Source organism: Chiloscyllium punctatum, chromosome 28, assembly GCF_047496795.1.
Source record: "Chiloscyllium punctatum isolate Juve2018m chromosome 28, sChiPun1.3, whole genome shotgun sequence".
In the NCBI taxonomy this organism is placed as follows: Eukaryota; Metazoa; Chordata; class Chondrichthyes; order Orectolobiformes; family Hemiscylliidae; genus Chiloscyllium; species Chiloscyllium punctatum.
This window is the reverse complement of record NC_092766.1, coordinates 32,693,971-32,714,335: the sequence shown is the minus strand read 5'-3', so window position 1 is coordinate 32,714,335 and position 20,365 is coordinate 32,693,971. Positions and strand designations below refer to the sequence as shown.

The 20,365-nt window shown below is 43.7% G+C and overlaps 1 long non-coding RNA gene across 1 annotated transcript in view; it reads right to left on the bottom strand.

Moving 5' to 3' along the window:
- LOC140453843 (uncharacterized) overlaps window positions 1–20,365 on the bottom strand; it is a 34,041-nt gene that overhangs the window by 10,463 nt on the left and 3,213 nt on the right. Inside the window, exon 2 of the long non-coding RNA XR_011952501.1 lies at window positions 14,383–14,516. This is a non-coding gene — a long non-coding RNA (uncharacterized lncRNA). The remainder of the gene's footprint in view (window positions 1–14,382; window positions 14,517–20,365) is intronic.

Genomic DNA, 20,365 nt, shown 5'->3' with positions numbered 1-20,365 from the left:
GGTGGATAGGCAGCAGCTGTTCCTTTTAGTCGGAGGGTCAAGAACAAGCCAGTACACTTTTAAAGTGGAACGTTTGAGGTTCAGAGAGGATTTAATCTTTTTTTTTCACCTGGATGGTGTTGTGTTCTGGGATTACTTCCTGAGAGGGGAGTTATCACGAGTAACCTCACACTCATTAAAAAGTACTTGAACGAGCACTTGGAATTCTCATAACATTCCAGGCTATGGGCCTGCTGTAGGAAAGTGGGACTAATATAGATCGTGCAGTACTTCTATAGGCACAGAGTCTATGCTCCTGTGAGTGTATGGTGTGGAAGGTCAATTATTGAGCAGTTTTAGGCAGGAATTGATGGGTTTCTGAAGAGTTATATTCATAAGGTTATAAGAGTGAACTGTATTAGCTTGTTAAATTATGCCAATGTGAGAAATATGAGAAAATAAGTGCAGTTTCCTTACTGTTTGAAACCAGAGAATGGAGAATGGGGAACAGGGAAATGGCAAAACTTTGAAGCCACTACTTCCGTTCTGTCTTCACAGAACTTTCTAACAATACTAGGAAAACCAAGTCTGGTGTGGGAAAATGATAGAGTACATGGAACATAGAACATAGTAAGTAAATTGTTTAGGAGAAATTATTGGGGCTTAAAGTAATGGTCATAGACAACACTAACATACTTTTTGAAATGGGAATTATGTTTGAGAAACAGACTGGAAGACAAATGAAAGAGAAGCAATGAATGTTAAACATGTTGATTTTTAGAAAAATTTTGGTAAAGCTCCAAGCCCAGTTTGCAAAATCAAATCTGAGTGGATTGGGGCTAATATAAGGACATGTTTCTAAAATGGGACAGCTGGCAGGAAACAGTGAATAGAAATAAACAGGCTCGTGAAGCAACAGCCTGACATTGTCTGTAAGGTATGGTTCTGTAAGGTATAAGTCCTTCCACATCTAGTCAAGAAACTTTAGGGAAAATTAAACAATTCACTGGAGGAAGAGATTCCACAAATAGCCCCTTCCTCCATGATGGAAGAGCCCAGCACTTCAGTGTATAAGATAAGGCTGATTCATTCGCAACAATCTTCAGTCAGAAGTGCTGAGTGGATGATCCATTTCAGCCTATGTCCCAGATTCTCCATCACCTTCCCCAGATATCTCCTGTCTCATCAGCAGGACGGACACAGCAGAAGTGGCGGCACATTGGGATACAGTTGGAAGGGAATTGCTCTTGACTCCGTATCCCATGAAGTCTCATGGCATTCGTTTGCACATGGGAAAGGAAACGTCCTGCTGATAACCATGTACCAGCCTCTTTCAACCAATAAATCAATACTCCTCCATGTTGATCAACACTTGGAGGATGCAATAATGGTAGCACGGACGCAATATGTACTCTGAGTAGCGGATTTCAATGTCCACCTCAGCTACAGCAATACTGATCGAGCTGGCCGGGTCCTAAAGGATATAACTGCTAGCCTGGTACTGCAGCAGATGGTGAAGGAACCTCTCGATCATCAGTAAAGTGGTGGGAGGTCTCAGTGCTTTTAAGCAGCACTTGCTCAGCAATACCCTGGTCAATGCCGTCCGGTTGGGCTCCAGCAGGGCCACTGAGCTCCTGACCTCATTACCGTGGTTCAAATATGGACAAAAGAGCTGAATTCCAGGGGTGGGGTGAGAGTGACAGTCCTTTAAAACGAGGCTGTCTTCGATCAAGTGTGGCATTAAAGGACCTTAGCAACACTGGAATCAATGGGTATCAGGGACAATCTCCCCGCTGCTTAGAATCATACCTGACACGTAGGAAGATGGTTATGGTTGATGAAGGTCAGTCAACTCAGCTCCAAGTCTATAGGAGTCGCTCGAGCAGTGGCCGAATGCTTCTTCAGGGCTGCTTCATCAATGACCTTCCCTCCATTTTAAGGTCAGAATTGGGGATGTTCACTAATGATTGTACAATATTTTTCAACATTTGTGGCTCCTCAGATACTGAAGCAGTCCATGTTCAAATGAGACAAGTTCTTGACAGTATCCAGGCTGACAAGTGGAAAATAATATTCAGGCCACACAAATGCCAGACGGTGACCATCACCAATAAAATACAATCTAACCTGCCCCTTGGCATTCAATGGTGTTACTGTCTCTGAATCCCCCAATATCAAAGTCTCGGTAGGTAATCATTGCTCAGAAACTCACTGGTCTCGCCATACAAATACAGTAACTATAAGAGCAGGTCTGAAGCTAGGAATACTGCGGCGAGTAACTCACATCCTGACTTCCAAATGTCTGTCCATCATCTACAATGCATAAGTCAGAAGTGTAACAGGAGACTCCCAATTTGGCTGGATGAGTGCAGCCCCACCAAGACTCAAGAAGCTTTATACCATCCAGGACAAAGCAACCAGTTTGACTGTCCCTTCATCCACAAGGCTCCACCATTGACGCTCAGCAGCAGCAGCAGTGTTTTCATATCTACATGCTGCAATGAAATCATTCACCAAACATCCTCAGAGAACATCTTCCCAACTCACGACCACGTCTATCTAGAAGGACAAGGGCTGCAGATGTATGGAAATACCATAATCTTTAGGTTCCCCTCCAAGCCATTCACCATCCTGGCTTGGAAATATGTCACCGCTCCTTCACAGTCGTTGGGCCAGAAACCAGGGATTCCCTCCCTAATGACATTGGTGGTCAACCACAGCAGGTGGACTGCAGCGTTCAACAAGGCAGCTCACCACCACCTTCTCAAGAGCAATTAGGGTCAGGCAATAAATGCTGGCCAAGCCAGTAACACCCAGATTCATGAAATAAATAAATAGAAATTAACAGAGGACGGTTGCTGATGTGTCGCAGGGATCGGTGCTTGGGGCCCAGCTGTTCACAATGCCCTTTAAACATTTGGTTGCTGGAATCAGATACAATATATCCCAGCCTGCTGACAGCACTAACGGATGTGGGATTGTGAGTGGGTGAGGAGGGTGTAAAAAAGCACCGGGAAGACTAAGGCAAGTGGAGTGAATGGGTAAATACGTGACAGATGGAGAACAATTTTGATAGAGGTGACGGTGTGCCCTTTGGTGGAAACGATCAATTGGCAGCCCACCATTTGAAAGGGATTGGTTGAAACATGTTGATCTACAAAGGGACGTATGGTCCTTTTTGTTGTTTCCTTCTGCATAAACCTCTGAGGTCCCTGCAGCGCAGTGAGTTCTGCAACCAGAAATCAATACTGGGCATGGCATTGGCACGCTGACCAGTGTATACAGACCCTTCAAGTGGGGAGCTGTATCACTGAAAAGGATCTGCATCTCCCTGTACACCAGTCGCTGAAAGGAATATTGCAGAAACAGAAAGCAGTGAGGAAGACAAATGGTGTGTTGAACTTCATTTCAGGGGGATGTGAGTCCAGGAGAAAGGGTGTCTTACTGCAGCTGTACAGGGCCTTGGAGAGATATCATCTTGAACATTGTGCAGTATTGTGTGCAGTTTTGGTCTCCTTACCTAATAAAGGACAAACCTCACATTGATGGAGAGCAGTGAAGGATGACCAGACTGATCTCTGGGATGACGGGCTTGTTGTGGGAGCAGAGTTTGGGAGACTGGGCAAGTATTCCATGGGGTTTAGGAAAATGAGTGGAGATCTCAGTGAGATATATAAAACTCTCACAGGGTGAGACAGATTGGAAGCAGGGATGATAATTCCCCTGGCTGGGACTTCTAAAACAAGGTGCCACAGTATTAGGTACAGGCAGTCACTCTGCATTGAGATGAGAATAAATGTCTGCACTCACAGACTGGGGAACCTGGGGGATTCGCTCGCACCTGGAATACAAGACACTGATCATAAATAAGGATTTAGAGACAGTAAAGGGATGGTGGGAGAGCAGGAATACGGTGTGGAAATAAAGGGCCAACCATCATTTCATTGAATTGGTTAGCAAACTCGATGGACCAAACGTACTCCTGCAACGCCTATTTTATAGCTTCCCAAGGTTACTCACATTAACGGATATGTATATCGTGTGGGGCAAGTGCATTGAGGAGATTTTTTCCATGAACTAGAATGGGGAGGCTCAATGTGTTGTATGACCTATTCCTTTCCCGCTGTTTCTGTTCTGTGGGAAAGCTGTGCAAATGCTGACATAAGCTATAGATTACTTACAGTGTGGAAACAGGCCCTTCGGCCCAACAAGTCCACACCGCCCCGCCGAACCGCGACACACCCATACCCCTATATCTACTCCTACCTAACACTACGGGCAATTTAGCATCGCCAATTCACCTGACCTGCACATCTTTGGACTGTGGGAGGAAACCGGAGCACCCGGAGGAAACCCACGCAGACACGGGGAGAATGTACAAACTCCACACAGTCAGTCGCCTGAGGTGGGAATTTGACCCAGGTCTCTGGCGCTGTGAGGCAGCAGATGTTAGGAAGGGGGTCTCTGCAGAGTCGACAGGACTGTGTTCCCATTTCCTTTTCCGACACTGATGCTGAGGCCGGGTGTTCTGTCCGGTTTCATCCTTTCAGACCTCGGAGTAATTTGATAAAAATGAGTGCTTTGCTGGGCTGTTTCAGAGACCATTGAAATGTTTATCACATGTCAGCGTCTTTAGAGTCACTTTTAGCCCAGCCAAGGACATCACGGGAGATTCACTTCCTAAAAGTACATTGGAGAAGGAAATTCTGTTTACAATCGGTATTGGCTTCAAGGTCACTGTTACTGACCCCAGATTTTAGATCTCGATATTTTATTAATTGTCTTTAACTTCCGCCCGCTGCCAGATCATTAGCCTGGTCTGGATTAGTAATCCAGTGACATTTCCACAACAGCACCATCTCCACATGGGGACCTGTCGGAAACCACATTGCGCAGGGTTTTTCTGTGCTGCTTGATATCTCTGTCAAAAAAATCTCCCACCAATTTGACTGTCGTGATGGGACTGAGGGGGTGATAATTGGTCAGATTGTAATTATTCCCCTCTTAGGGGACTGGACATAGCTGAGTAATTATCCACATTGCCAGGGAGATGTGAGAGTTGGAGTTGGACTGAAACAGCTTCCCCAGGGACACGGCTTGTTGTGTAGCACAACGCGTCAGTCCTGTTGCAGGAACGGGGTCAGGGCCCATTGCCTGTGTCATATCTACTGTGTTCAGCTGTTTCTTCCTCTCACATGCAGCAAATCGAATTGGTTGAAGACTGGCATCTGTGATTCTGTGGGCATCATGATGAGGGTGAGGTGTATCAACGACTCAACACTTCTGGTAGAGGATGGTGCAGATAAAACATCCTTCTCTTTTACACTGATGCGGAGGTCTGTTCCATTATTTAGGATGGGGATGTTTGTGGAGCCCTCTCCTCCAGTCATTTGTTTAATTGTCCATCATCATTTATGATTGAATGTGGCAGGACTGCAGGGCTTTGTTCAGATCTGTTTGTCAAGTCTGGTAGCTTTAATGAGTTAGCATCTGTTTAAGGTTCATGTGATTCTGACGCTGACATGTTCACCCATACTCGTCACTGTGCCATAGATGGTGTTGATTGTAATGACAGACTGAGGTGTCAACCTGGCAAAAAGTTACAGGTTGTCGTTTAATGCATGTCTGCTTCTCCTGCTGCTGTGGTCTACAGCACGACATGAATACGCAGTTTCGAGCTGCAATGTCTGCAATGAAATTCTGCTGTCTGTTCCCCAATTCTCACTGAGACCCATTCACCCATCAGCCCTTCACTCAGTGAACTAATCTGGTTTCTGATGTGGAAGTACTTACATTTTCAAACTCTCATTCTGCTGAGGGTCTGTCTCCCCAGGTCTTGTTTCCAATCTGACACATTCTACAAAAGCACTTAACTGATCTTATTTTAAATATTTAATTCACCTGAATCTTTTTACTTGAGAAATACCATCTTCTGTGTTTAAAGTGAATCTGTTTCCTCTGTTTCTTTCCCTGACCATGACTATGAGCTCTGTAGTGTCAGTGATGCCAGCCTTATGTCGTTTCAGAGCCATTGAATTCTCTGGATTCCCAACCATCTTCACCACATTGTATGTTTTCTCTTTTGGTTTGATGCCTTGTCACTCATGGCTGCCTTGTTCTCCCATGAGTATGTTTCATCTTCTTGGGGTTGCATTTCTGGTATTATCTTCCGAATTATCCCCAGAACCTCCTCCCATTGCTGCTCTATGGTCTTTCCTGCTCAGCGCCTCCCGTATGTCCTTGTAGTTACATTGCTTAATTATAACCACATTACATCTTTAAGAGAGCATTAGATATAAACTGAAACAAGGAGTTCTGAGAGATGGGACACGAAGAATAATTGGTGGATTTCTTAACTAGATACAAAGGGAGAACGAGAGAGAGGATATAGATATGGAGATGTGGAAAATGAGAAAACTATATAATCGAAAGAAGTAGATATACTTCCCTCAATATTTTGGCAATTCCTGTGTGCTGTGGTGCTTTGTACAGTTCACGTACAAAAGAGCAATATGTTTAAATGCTGGGTCTGATGCCATAACTTTTCTCTCCAACAATATGACAGACACTAGCTTTGGAAATAACCCAGCAGGCCAACATATTGTAGTCCCCATAGAAAGGGGATTAACTGAAATAAGTTGGGAAACCAGAATCAAGAATTTATAACACACACCCTGATAAGAATGAGAGACTAGAGTTGGGAATCCCAGATAAGGGGGAACGTTGAGAGAAAGGGAAGGTATCACTTCAGATCAGGATCAAATAATGTTTTAATGCTTTATAAATTTTATACATCGTGTGCATCATTTTTCATTAACTGTGTCTCCGTTGTTCATTTAGAATGTGTTGTACACATATGAACAATCTTCCTTATCTGAACACACACTGATTAAACAGTGTTTAAAAAATCATTTTTCTCCATTCCAGACTGCCCTGTTGTCGTGTCAACAGGATATATGAACACCAACTGGCTACCAAATGACATGACCCACTCTCACTAGTTTCCATACATACAGAAAAAGAAGGACACCACGTTGAATGTGACAACCCCCACTTCCTCGGACAAAGCCACGCACGAAAGTTCTTAGAAGCATGACATTCTAGCCAGAAGTACATCAATAAACACATCAATTTAGATCCCATCTACCTTCCCTTGAACAAAAAACTGGAAATGACATCACGCAACTTAAGAAACCAAGACCTCGAAATAGAAAGACACGACATACCACCAGTGCGTCACCAGAGACTCTCATTGATGATGTTACCCATTCATGGCGACGAAACATCTGAAAACAAACCTTCAAGCTCAGCGAGTTAACATACATACTTGAAAATTGTTATTTTTCTCTTAATCGTGGAATTTGCGACTATTTTGTCACTCATGTTTTAACAGATAACGAAGTGAGGTGAGCTTTTCTGGGTGTGTCGTTTTAATTAACAGTGGGGTTCAACATCGACATCATAACAGTTTGAGGGCTCGTCGTATGGGATTTGGACAGATTTCAACAGAGTTGGGTTACAAAAGGTCCCAGTAGATTACATCACTTCGTGACCTAGATCTTCAAATAAAACAAGTGAGAAAATTCATTTAATTTTTGTTTCCTTGTGGTTTGTTAATTTAAAAGAAATTGCTTTAACATTACTAATGAGGTTCTGAGGTTTGGAGATGGTACCCAAATTTGCCAAGAAAGTGTAGAAAGACAAAGGAAGGACATACTTTTAGAATGAACGTGTAGATTAGAATTGGGTTTCACCAGGGACAAAAGGAAAGCTGTCATCATAATGGAGTTGGCCAAGCACTTTGGTCTATTAGAGAAGCTAGCAACTGCAGTAGAGTTAGAAAAATCGTAAATTGCAAATATGGCAACTGCAGTTAGGAGATAAAGAGGGAGACTGAAAGAGAGAGAAGATAGAGAAAGGGAAAGAGAGGAAAAAGGAAGAGAGGGAGAATTTGAAATTCAGAAGTTTGGAATTATATAAGAAAATTAAATTAGCAGAATTAAGATGAAGGGAGAATGTAGGGATGTATACAACTGTGTTAATACATTGCCATATTTCAGTGCAAAAATGCTAAAACCGTTTTTATTTCATTTGCGAAATTGGCTCGGTAGATGGCATGTCCAGTGAACCTGTGGGTAATGCTAGTTCAGACTAAGTTGGTGGGTACAGCTTGAGAGGTATGTGCAGTGCTGTCACATGAGGGAGCAAGAGATTTTCCAAATGTCAAACAGGCTTATGAATTGGTACTAGAAGAACATAGACAGCGGTTCAGAAATATAGAGACGGAACGAGGTCAGACTTATATTGAGTTTGAAAGAATTAAACACAGTCATTTTGATAGGTGGGTGCAGGCCTTAAAACTGGATAAGACCTGTGAGGCTCTAAGGGAGATTAATCTGCTGGAGGAGTTTAAAGACTCACTTCCAGAGATAGTAAGAATTCATGTGAATGAATAGGAAGCTCAAGAAGTGAGAAGCGTGGCAGAAATGGCAGGTAAATATGCATTGGTGCATGAGATGAAATTTAGCTTCTGGGAGGATTTTCATCCTGTGAGGGATAGAAATTGGGAGAAGGGGAGATCCAAAACTACAAAACATGGAGTAAAGCACACTGGCAATAGTTTACCACAGGTGAAAAAGAAACCCAAGGGGGTTGAAAGCTGGTGAAAGGCCTCAGGTGTTCTCACAAAAAAGAGTGGAACACATAAAATTACAGTGCTGATGGTTTAAGAAGGGCACTTGGAAAAGGTGTTTTCACTGCGGTAAGCTGGGGCACACAGTGATGGGCATTGAAGGAAGGCACTTTGGGAAAAGATGTGGTAAAAGAGTTTAAGCCAGTGGTATTAGTGAACCTAGTAAAGGAGACCCCACGTAGAGCCGAGGAGCTGCAGGTGCGTGTCCGTCTAGACAGCGCCTGTGTATGGAGTTGGTGCCTGATCACTATAAAGAATTCGCCTCTGTAGATAAACCTTACTAAGAAAAAATGGTGTGTTGGGGGGAGGACAAGAAGTTATAATTTTGCAAGATGCAGGATCTGTTCAGTTATTAATAGTTGAGAAGTGAGGAACCAGAAAGGCACAACAGATCAGGCAGCATCCGAAGAGCAGGACAATCGACATATCAGGCATAAACCCATCATCAGGAATGTGGTGGGGAAAAAGGGGGCTGAAAGATAAATAGGAGGGTAGGAGCTGGGCTAGCAGGTGGGAGGGCGATAGGAAGATGTAGGTGGGAGTGTTAGTGATATGTCAGAGAGGAGGGTGGAGTGGATAGGTGCGAAGGAAGATGTACAGTTAGGGCAGTTCAAGAGGGCAGTACTAATTTGATTGGTTGGATCTGGGATGAGGTTGGAGGAGGGGCAATTTGGAAATTGGTGAAATCAACGTTGATGCTGTATAGTTTGACGGTTTCAGCTGTCCTACCACCTATCCACTTCACCCTCCCCTCCGAACTTTCACCATCAGACCCCACATACATCGACCTATCGCCTTACAAGCTTCCTTCCACCCAGCTCCACCCCCACCATCCTATTTAATTCTCAGCCCCTTTGCCCTCCATGACCTCGCACTTTCCTGTTGAAGGACTTATGCCTGAAACGAGTCTTTGATAAGGAGTATGAGTGAAGTGATTACGCCACAGTTGAAGAGGGTGAAGACATGACTGCCAAGTTCAGTGTGCTACGTGCTTGATGTGGGAGGTCAACGACTCTGGTCTATCTGGCTCGTTTAACTGTGGGAAGTGTGTTCACGTTCAGCTACTGACAGAGCATATTGCAGCACAGGGGACCTTAGGCTCATCCGAAGAACGAGATCTTTCTGGACAAGACCTTCAGCGAGGTTATTACAGCGACCATACCAGAAAAGAGCAGAAGAGAGCAGACGATGAGGAAAGCGGAGAGGAGACCCCGGGGTGTAAGAGACCCCAGGGGAAGTACCTGTCGGGAACAAGTTGAATCTTTTGGAAACAGTCGAGACAGATGATACTGCCAGTCCGCGAGGCGGCCAGGTCTGTCAATCAAAAGTTGGCGTGGAGGCAGAGCGGAAGAGTCGGATATAGCACAGAGCTGAGAGGAACTGACCGGGATTTTTATAGCAGCAGACGGGATTTAAGGATGGTTTGTTCCCTTCCTGGTGCCAGGGTTAAAGACATCACAGACACGAGTGCAGGAAATCCTCAAGGACGAAGGTGAAGAGCCAGAGGTGGTGGTACATGTCGGCACAAATTATGTCGGGAAGAGGAGGAGGAACATACTATAGCGGGACTTCGGAGAACTAGGAAGAAGGCTGAAAAGCAGGACATCCAGTGTGGTTATCTCCGGTTTGCTTCCAGTTCCTCGGGAGGCCAGAAACAGGGAGATAATGGACTTGAACGTGTGGCTGGGAAACTGGTGCAAGAAGGAAGGATTTAAATTCTTGGATCGCTGGGGTATGTTTTGTGGTAAGCATAAATTATACAAGAGGGACGGCTTGCAGCTTAATAGGTTAGGGACCAGCATTCTGGCAGGCAGGTTTGCTACTGCAACACAGCTACGTTTAAACTAAGTAGCGGTGGGGAGGGGACAAACTGGGTGTTTAAGAAGGAAATTGAAGGGAAAATTAGAACAAGGGAAGTCAAGAAAGACCACTGTATCAATGAGGCAGAAAACTCAAAAAGAGATCATGCTGTAAGGTTGAGTGAAATAGGAGTTGATGGGAAGGGTGAGGGCAGTAACAAATTAAAAATACGATGCATGAATGCATGAAGCAATAGAAATAAGGTGAATGAGCTTGAGGCGCTTTTGGAAATTGGCAAATACGATATTGTGGGGATAACTGAGACGTGGCTTCAAGTGGACAGGGCCTGGGAAATAAATATACAAGGCTACACGTGCTATCGTAAAGACAGACTGATGGGAGAGCGTGTCAGGTGGTTATGTTGGTCAGGGATGATATTCAGTGCCTTGCGTGGGGGGACCTCGAATGAGGGGATGTAGAGTCAGTATGGATAGAGCTGAGAAATTCGAAGGTTAAAAAGACTCTCTTTGTAGTTATCTACAGGCCCCCAAGCAGTAGTCTGGCTGTCCGATATAAGTTGAATCAGGAGCTGAAATTGGCCTCTCGCAAAGATGTTACTACAGTTGTTATGGGGGATTTCAACATGCAAGTAGAATGGGAGAATCAGGATGGTATTGGACATCAAGAAAGAGACTTTGTGCCTCCGAGATGGATTCTTAGATAAGCTGGTGCTGGAGCCTACCAGGGAGAAGGCAATTCTAGATCTGGTATTGTGCAACGAACCAGAATTGATCAGGGACCTCGAAGTGAAGGAGCCATTGGGAAGTAGTGACCATAATACAATAAGCTTCAATCTGCAATTTGAGAGGGAGAGGGTACAATCGGAAGTAACAATATTTCTGTTGAATAAAGGTAAATATGGAGCTATGAAGGAGGAGCTGTCCAAAGTTCAATGGTGCAATACCTTATCAGGGACGACAGTGGAGGAACAATGGCGGATATTTCTGTGTATAAAGCAGAAGATGCAGGATCAGTTCATTCCAAAAAGGAAGAAAGATCCTAGGAGGAGGCATGGGTGGCCGTGGCTGACGAGGGAAGTTAAGGAACATATAAAGGTAAAAGAGAAAAAGTCTAACATAGCAAATATAAGTGGGAAACGGAGGACTGGGAAGCTTTTAAAGAAAAACAGAGGATTACTCAGAAGGAAATACGCAGAGAAAAAAATGAGGTACGAAGGTAAACTGGCCACAAATATAAAGGAGGGTAGTAAAAGCTTTTTCAGGAATGTGAAAGGGAAAAAAATGGTTACGACTAAAATTAGGCCCTTGAAGAGAGAAACAGGGGGATATATTACAGGGAACAAAGAAATGGCAGAAGAATTGAATTGGTACTTCAGAACTGTGTTCACTGGGGACGACACAAGCAATCTCCCTGGGGCAGCAGTGGCTGAAGGACCTGAACTGAAGGGAATTTATATTTGCCAGAAATTGGTGTTGGAGAGACTGTTAGGTCTGAAGGTTGATAAGTCCCCGGGGCCTGGTGGTCTACATCCCAGGGTACTGAAGGAGGTGGCTCAAGAAATCGTGGATGCGCTGGTGATTATTTACCAGAGTTTGATAGATTTGGGATCATTCATGCGGATTGGAGGGTGGCTAATGTTGTATCACTTTTTAAGAAAGCTGGGAGAGAGAAAGCAGGAAATTATAGACCAGTTAGTCTGACCTCAATGGTGGGAAAGATGCTGGAGTCTATAATAAAGGATGAAATTACGACACATCTGGATAGTAGTAACAGGATAGGTCAGAGTCAGCATGGATTTATGAAGGGGAAATCATGCTAGACTAATCTTCTGGAATTTTTTGAGGATGTAACTCTGAAGATGGACGAGGGAGATCCAGTAGATGTCGTGTACCTGGACTTTCAGAAAGCTTTTGTTAAGTCCCACATAGGAGGTTAGTGAGCAAAATTAGGGCGCATGGCATTGGGGGCAAAGTACTGACTGGGATTGAAAATTGGTTGGCTGAGAGGAAACAAAGAGTAGTGATAAATGGCTCCATTTCGGAATGTCAGGCAGTGACCAGTGGGGTACCGCAGGGATCAGTGATAGGACTGCAGCTTTTTACAATATATGTTAATGATATAGAAGATGGTATTAATAACATTAGAAAATTTGCTGATGGTACTAAGCTGGGTGGCAGGATGAAGTGAGGATGTTAGATTACAGGGTGAACTGGACAGGTTAGTTGAGTGGTCAGATGCATGGCAAATGCAGTTTAATGTGGATAAATGCATGGCTATCCACTTTGGTGGCAAGAACAGGAAGGCAGATTGCTACGTAAATGGAAGCAATTTAGGTAAAGGGGCAGTACAAAGAGATCTGGGTGTTCTTGTACACCAGTCAATGAAGGTAAGCATGCAGGTACAGCAGGTAGTGAAGAAAGCTATTAGCATGCTGGCCTTCATAACAAGACGGATTGAGTATAGAAGCAAAGAGGTTTTTCTGCAGCTGTACAGGCCCCTGGTGAGACCACATCTGGAGTACTGTGTTCAGTTCTGTCTCCAAATTTGAGGAAACACATTCTGCTATTGAGGGAGTGCAGCCTAAGTTCTCGAGGTCAATTCCTGGAATGGCGGGACTATCTTACGCTGAAAGACTGGAGCAATTGGGCTTGTCTCTCCTTGAGTTTAGAAGACTGAGAGGGGATCTGATTGAGACATATAAGATTATTAAAGGATTGGACAGTCTGGAGGCAGGAAACATGTTTCCGCTGATGGGTGAGTGCCGTACCAGAGGACACAGCTCAAAAATAAGGGGTTGCCCACTTAGGACAGAGATGAGGAGAAACATCTTCACCCAGAGAGTGGTGGCTGTGTGGAATGCTCTGCCCCAGAGGGCAGTGGAGGCCCAGTCTCTGGATTCATATTAGAAAGAGTTGGATAGAGCTCTCAAAGATAGTGGAATCAAGGGTTATGGAGATAAGACAGGAACAGGATACTGATTAAGGATGATCAGCCATGATCATATTGAATGATGCCGCAGACTCGAAGGGCAGAATGGTCTACTCCTGCACCTATTGTCTATTGTCTATTGTCTATTGTCTATAACGTCAACTTTCCTGCCGTCGGATGCTGCCGACCTGCTGTGATTTTCCAGCCCTACACTTTTCAACTCTGATCTCCAGCATCTCTGGTCCTCACTTTGCCTCGGCCGCTAATAGTAAGAGATGGAAGTGTTTTCACTCTTTCTGACATATTACTCAACAGCGTGATAATTTGTGGAATGGGGACAGAAATTAAGCATTCCCTTGTGTAACATCAGGTTGGAGTGCCACGTCAAGGTTGGGAAGTAACAGTGAGATTGAGTGACAGAGGGTCAGTTCCAGGAATACAGTTTGTTCTTGGGAATGATTTAGCAGGATCCAAGGTGGGAAAGGCACCCCTTGTGGTGGAGAAGCCAAAGTAAGACCAGGGAACAGGAGAATTAAAATAAAAATCCCCAGGGATTTTTCCAGACTGCTTAGTAACATGATCCCACTGTCGTAAGTTACAACAGGAAGGAAAACTGAAAGAAAACGCCAAAGGAGTTGATGCACGGAAGACTCAGGCTCAAGCATTTCTAGTGGCTGGAATGAACAGGGGACATGGGTAAGTTTTGTTGTTAATGTCATACATTCCAAATGGTAAGTAGGTCACAGGCAGTAATAAAACCAGCACCGTTGTTGCCAATTCCTGTATTCGACGAACCTTTCTTATGGGTTATGATTAATTGTGTAGCTCCCCTTTCCAAATTAAAGTGGAAACCAATATCTGCTGATCATAATGGATGTGTCTACCCGATTTCCATGGATAATTCCATTATGGAGTTTAAAGAAAAAAGGGAGGTGGAGGAGTTGGTAGCTTTCTTTACTCACTGCAGTCAGACCAAGGGTCTCATTTTTCCACGCAGCTGTTTAAGGACATCTTGGATAGCTTCAGCACACAGCAGTTTAAATCAAGTGCATTGCATCCCGAATCCCAGCGAGTCTTGGAAAGTTGGCATCAGAAGCTGAAGACAATATAAACAGTGTACTGTCAGAATTACCCGAATGATTGGAATAAAGGCGCCTCATTATATTCTTTACCATTAGAGATGCCCCAAATAAATCTACTCACTTTCCTTCCTTTGAATTAATACTCGTACATGAAGTGAGAGGTCCTTTGAAATTAATTCAATATAAATTGACAGGACCGAAGTCGGAGATCTCACACTTGGATTATATATCTGACATGAGGGAGAAATTAGATGGAGACGGTGAGTTAGCTAAACAGCACCTGAAGAGGACACAGCATGGAATGAAGCAGGTGGCAGATAAAAACTCTGAAACATTGATTTTTTCCCATGGGGATGACGTGTTAGTATTGCCACCAGTGGTAGGAAATCCCTTCAAAGCCAGGTTTAGTGTTCCCTTTCAAATTAAAAAAAAGTCAGTTCAACTATCTGGTCAAGATACCGGATATGACCAAAAAAGTTAAGAGTACGTCATGTGAATGAATAATGCACCAGTACATTTAAGACTCAGGAATGGAGTTGCGGCCAGATGAACGAATTGCGCAATTTTGGTTTTGATGTGGTGATCTTTAGCAAGTGATTGAAAGCTCACATGTTACAGTTGGCTGAGCATGTTGAACGATTAAAAGAAGCAAACTAGGTAATAAACTTAAAAGAAAACAGAATTCGCAAAGGCAGTGGTGACGTTCTTGGGACATTACATTGGACATGAAGGTTGACCCCATGGAACACAAAGGCGAAGGGATTTGAGGAATTTCCACGACCATCCTCGAAGAAAGAGGTGCTTCGATTTTTGGAACTGCGTGGATTCTATCGGAAGTTTGTGGCAACCTTCAGCAGCGCATTGGCACCACTGATGGATTTATTAAAGGCGAACACAGAATTGTGGTGGACAGAACAATGCCAGGAGGCATTTGACAATTTTAAAGCAGGATTAATCACCACACCAGCTTCAGCTGCACCATATATTCTGAAACCCTTTGAAAATTGTGTTTGACGCTCGGGATATAGGGCTCAGAGATGTATTGATACAGAAAGATGATGATGGAATTGAATGACCAATTGGCTACTTGTCGAAAAAACTCAATATTCACCAGAAAAAAAATATAAAATTTCCATTATTGAAAAAGAATGATTAAGTTTAGCACTGGACTGACAATATTTTAATGTTTTTATGACAAAGGAATAGTAAGAGATGGTTGTGGAGAACGACATACCTCTCGCATTTTTTGGAATATTTAAAGACCAGAATATGAGACTATTTCATTGGAGTCTTATCTTACCAACTTTAACCTTACAAAAAGTACATGCTGTAGGTCCTAAAATGTGATAGCAGATGCGTAATCGTGGATTTAAAGGAAAATGTTTCGATAAAATTTGACTTATTGCAGTGTTATATATATGTGTGCAGAATTAATATGTATGGTATCGCTGAGTTTAATACTTTTGTATTTCATAATAATGGGATTAAGAATTAGAGGAAAAGAAATGAAGCCATTTTTTCATTCTGCCATTTCATGTTTTTTTTGAAGTGGGAAGGTGTTATGAAGCCGAAATCATATCCGGTCATTTAAAGGCTGAGCGGGTTTTGCTGAATAGAAAGTACAGCCACAGATGCCAGCTAAAGGTCACACTGTTCCACATGTAACAATTAACTGGGAAATGGAAACCTGAGTTTTGTTTGCTGTTTTGACAACAATTCAAATACAACCAAACAGTTTAAATAACGCTTAGGATACCAGAAGCCAACATAATGTGAATATTATTGTTTGGACACCTGGAAAGCAATCAAATTATGAGAATTATTATATCATGGGGAATATATAAACCCAGCATTTTGAACAAGAGAGGGAGAGCCACTGCCATCCAACAGCAGAGTAACTGCTGTAGAGCAGGAGTGCTAACTGGCCATCTCAAACACTCTCTATCAAAGATACATGTTCATGTCAAAGCTACTTGCGTAAAATAAAAGTGACCCAGGAGATCAGCAGCTGAAAGAGTGAACACAGTGGGGAAGATAGAGAATGTGTGGTTGTAATGTTTCATATGTGGGTTGGTGGAACAGCATATTTTTACAAAGTCAGAGTCAGATCGTAAGTAGCTAAGAAAAGTGGGGCTTGTATTTGTGAGTAGTTGTTGTTTAGTGTTCACTATTAAAGTTAAGAAATTAACTTGCTAAGTTTTGTTTAAATAGTGGAATGTAGGAGATCTGTGTCACTCATACTTTAACAGATTAACAAGGTGAGGCGAGTTTTTCTGGGTGTTTGGTTTTAATTAACAGAAGGGTTTGACTCCACCTTGTAAATGTCCATACAAACTAACCCCATTTCCCTGCAGTTGGCCCATATCTTTCCAGTCCTTTCCGATCCACATATTTATCCAAATGCTATTGAAATACTGTTAATGTAACCCCCTCAACCACATCTGCTGGCAGCTCATCCACGTACCAGCCTCTGTGTAAAAAAGTGGCCCATCAGCTTCCCTTTTATTCCTTCCCCTTTAACCTTCAACTGATCCCCTTTCGTCCTCGATTTTCTAAACCTTGGAAAAGACTGAGAGCATTCACCCTATCCATATCCCGAATGATCTTATACAGCTCTATAAGGACTCCCTCAGTCTCCCACACTCTAAAGAAAATGTCCTATCTTGTCCAACCTCTCCCTATAACTCAGACCATTGGGTCCTCGCAATGTCCTTGTAAATTTCTTCTGCCCTCTTTCTAATTTCATAACATCCTCCCTCTAACAAGGTGACAAAACTGAACACAATCCTCCAAATGCGGCCTTACCAAAGTCCTGTGTAACTGAAACATAAATTGCCAACCTCTATACTCAATATTCTGCCTGATGAAGGCCAGTGTCGCAAATGCCCTTTTCACTGCCCTGTCGACCTGTGACTCCACTCTCAGAGAACCATGCACCTGAACGCCAAGGTCTCTCTGCGCACTACACCCCATAAGGCTCTCCCATGCACCATGGAACTCCTACCTTGACTTGAGATTCCAAAATACAAGACCTCACATTGCTATATTAAATTCCATTTGCCATTTTTCGGCCCACTTGCCCACCCGATTAAGGGCCTGCTGCAATTTCTGATAATCTTCCTCACTGATCATGCTCCCACTTATTTTAGTGTCATCTGCGAACTTACTAATCATGCCTTGTACATTCTCAACCAAATCATAGATAACAGACAGCAATGGACCAAGCCTCCAAGCCTCCAATGGACCAAGTCTGACAAGCATCCTTCCACTAAAACCTCTGCTTCCTACCAACAAGCCAACTGTGTATCTAACTGGCCAAAGCCCCCAACATCCCACGTGATGGAACCTTCCAGAGCAGCCTGCCATGTGGAACCTTATCAAAGGCCTTACTGAAATCCGTAGAGACAACGTTTACCGCTCTGTCCTCATCAATCTTCTTGGTCACTACACCAAAGGACTCTAAGAAATTTGGGAAGCATGATCTCCCACTCACAAGTCTATGCTGACCAGTCTGAATCAAACCCTGTGTAAGTAATGGGTGCAGTCAATGGTATGCTGTCCTTCATTGTAAGATGATTCGAGTACATAAGTAAAGCCATCTTCCGGCTGTTGTAGAGCCTTGCTGAGAGAGCATTAGGGGCACTCTCTACAGATTTGATCTCCTTTGTAAGGAATGATCTCCTTACCACAGACACGGATGATGGTATCATGAGAATAAAGTGAAGAAGCTGAGTGTTTAACCTGTAGAGCTGTGAGAGACCAAGAAATAGTGACGCTGAAACACGAGGAGTGGCAGCAATCACTTATTTCCAAAACAGACTTTGACAGAGAGAGAAATTCCATACATTGATTGGTTTGATTTATTGTCACGTGTACCTCAGTACAGGGAAACACTTTATTTATGAGCAGTGGAGACAGGTCATAGTAAGCATGGCCAGAGAGATCATAGGGTGGAAATAGACTTGGACAGAGTAAGGCATACAGGTTTCACTGCACAGGACATGCACAAGGCAAGGTCAACATGAACAAGATCACCATTATTTGAACTTAGAGAATCTATTCATCAGCCTAACGTGGCTTTCCTAATAGTTTATATGCCTTTACTAACTTTCTCCACGTTATTGTGCAGTCGGTGTGTGAACCCTGTACTGAACGTAGGTTGCTCACAATCCCCAACAGCAACCACAATACCTTCCATCTGAAACAGGTAGCCATTCCCACCCACTTCCGCCCTACATTGAAACACCAGGCTTTCTTCTCAGAGATAAAAGATGCCTTCTTGAGACTTCACACAAGATATATAGTTGCTCTGCTCACGGCTAGAGAACCATGTTAAAGTCCCACGTGTGTATCATAGGGAATGGAGCTAAGACAAACAACGTGGAGCAGTCTGTCTGTATAGCTTCTGCTCCACTTGTTCATCATGTTGGAGCACCAATTAGGAGACAGTGAGGACTGCCGATGCTGGAGATCACAGTAGAGAGTTGTTTGCTGGAAAAGCACAGCCGGTCAGGCAGCGTCCGAGAACCAGGAGAATCGACGTTTCGGGCATAAGACATTTATCAGGAATCAGCATAAATTACCTCATTCTGCCCCCGTGTAAGTGCATTATGGTGGGAATGGTCTCCTACTGTTCCTGTGTAAGTGGCTCAAGGGACTGACTGGCTACTTCCTCGCCCAATTGGACAGGGCCAAGGGCCTGACTGGGTTCCTGTTTGACAGCTCGATGTGCTGACAAGTGTGATGATGCTGCAGCTTTAAGAGGTTATTTTGTCCTGGCTTATTTTAAGAGACAGATTGAACGATTGTAAACAAGCTGGCTAGTTCAGACCACTCGAGTAAACAGCTAGCGAGGCCTTGGGTTTATTTTAATGCAGCCTGAATGGGTGTGACCAGCTCTCACAGATGAGGATCTCTGGGTTTTGGTTTCTCAGTAACATCTGAAACTATTGGGGTCGCCACAGAGTTGGAAGCTTCAGGGAGTGTCTCCTGGTTGCTACCCTATCTGAAATTTCTTTTGCTGCTGTTTTTAATTCCTGGATTGGAGAAATGTGGGCGGCACGGTGGCACAGTTGTCAGCACTGCTGCCTCACAGCGCCAGAGACCCGGGTTCAATTCCCACCTCAGGCGACTGACTGTGTGGAGTTTGCACGTTCTCCCCGTGTCTGCGTGGGTTTCCTCCGGGTGCTCCGGTTTCCTCCCACCGTCCAAAGATGTGCAGGTCAGGTGAATTGGCCATGATCAATTGCCCGTAGTGTTAGGTAAGGGGTAGATGTAGGGGTATGGGTGGGTTGCGCTTCGGCGGGGCAGTGTGGACTTGTTGGGCCGAAGGGCCTGTTTCCACACTGTAAGTTTTCTATCTAATCTAATCTAAATGTTTGTGACAATCTGTGTCTGAATATTTCTTTTTGCTAAGGGCTGTGGTTATGGGATTTTCCTTCATTGGAACAGTTCATTAGTAATAGTTCCTAGATCAATTATTCTGTTAACTTGTCCAATATAATTACATTATTCTAAATTCCTCTTTCTTTGGTTTTGTTTCATCTTTCATGTTTAAGTAAATAGTGTTTTGCTTCGCACCAAGCAGTTTGACCAGACACATTGCATCTGGAACAGAAACTTTACATTTCCTTTAAAATAAGAAAACATTAGAATCGCGGCTACTGCCTGCAAATATTGTCGAGGGGCTCCGATGTGGTTCATCACACTAGACTCCTTCCCTTCCTGAGAAATAGTCTGGAGGCACTGAGTGGGCTGTCCCTGTTATTCTCCAACAGTGTCAATGGGCTGAATGTCTTCCACATATTCCTGTGAAACCAGCGTGAGGTGCTGAATGAACTCTTGTTTTACTGTGGCAATGTGC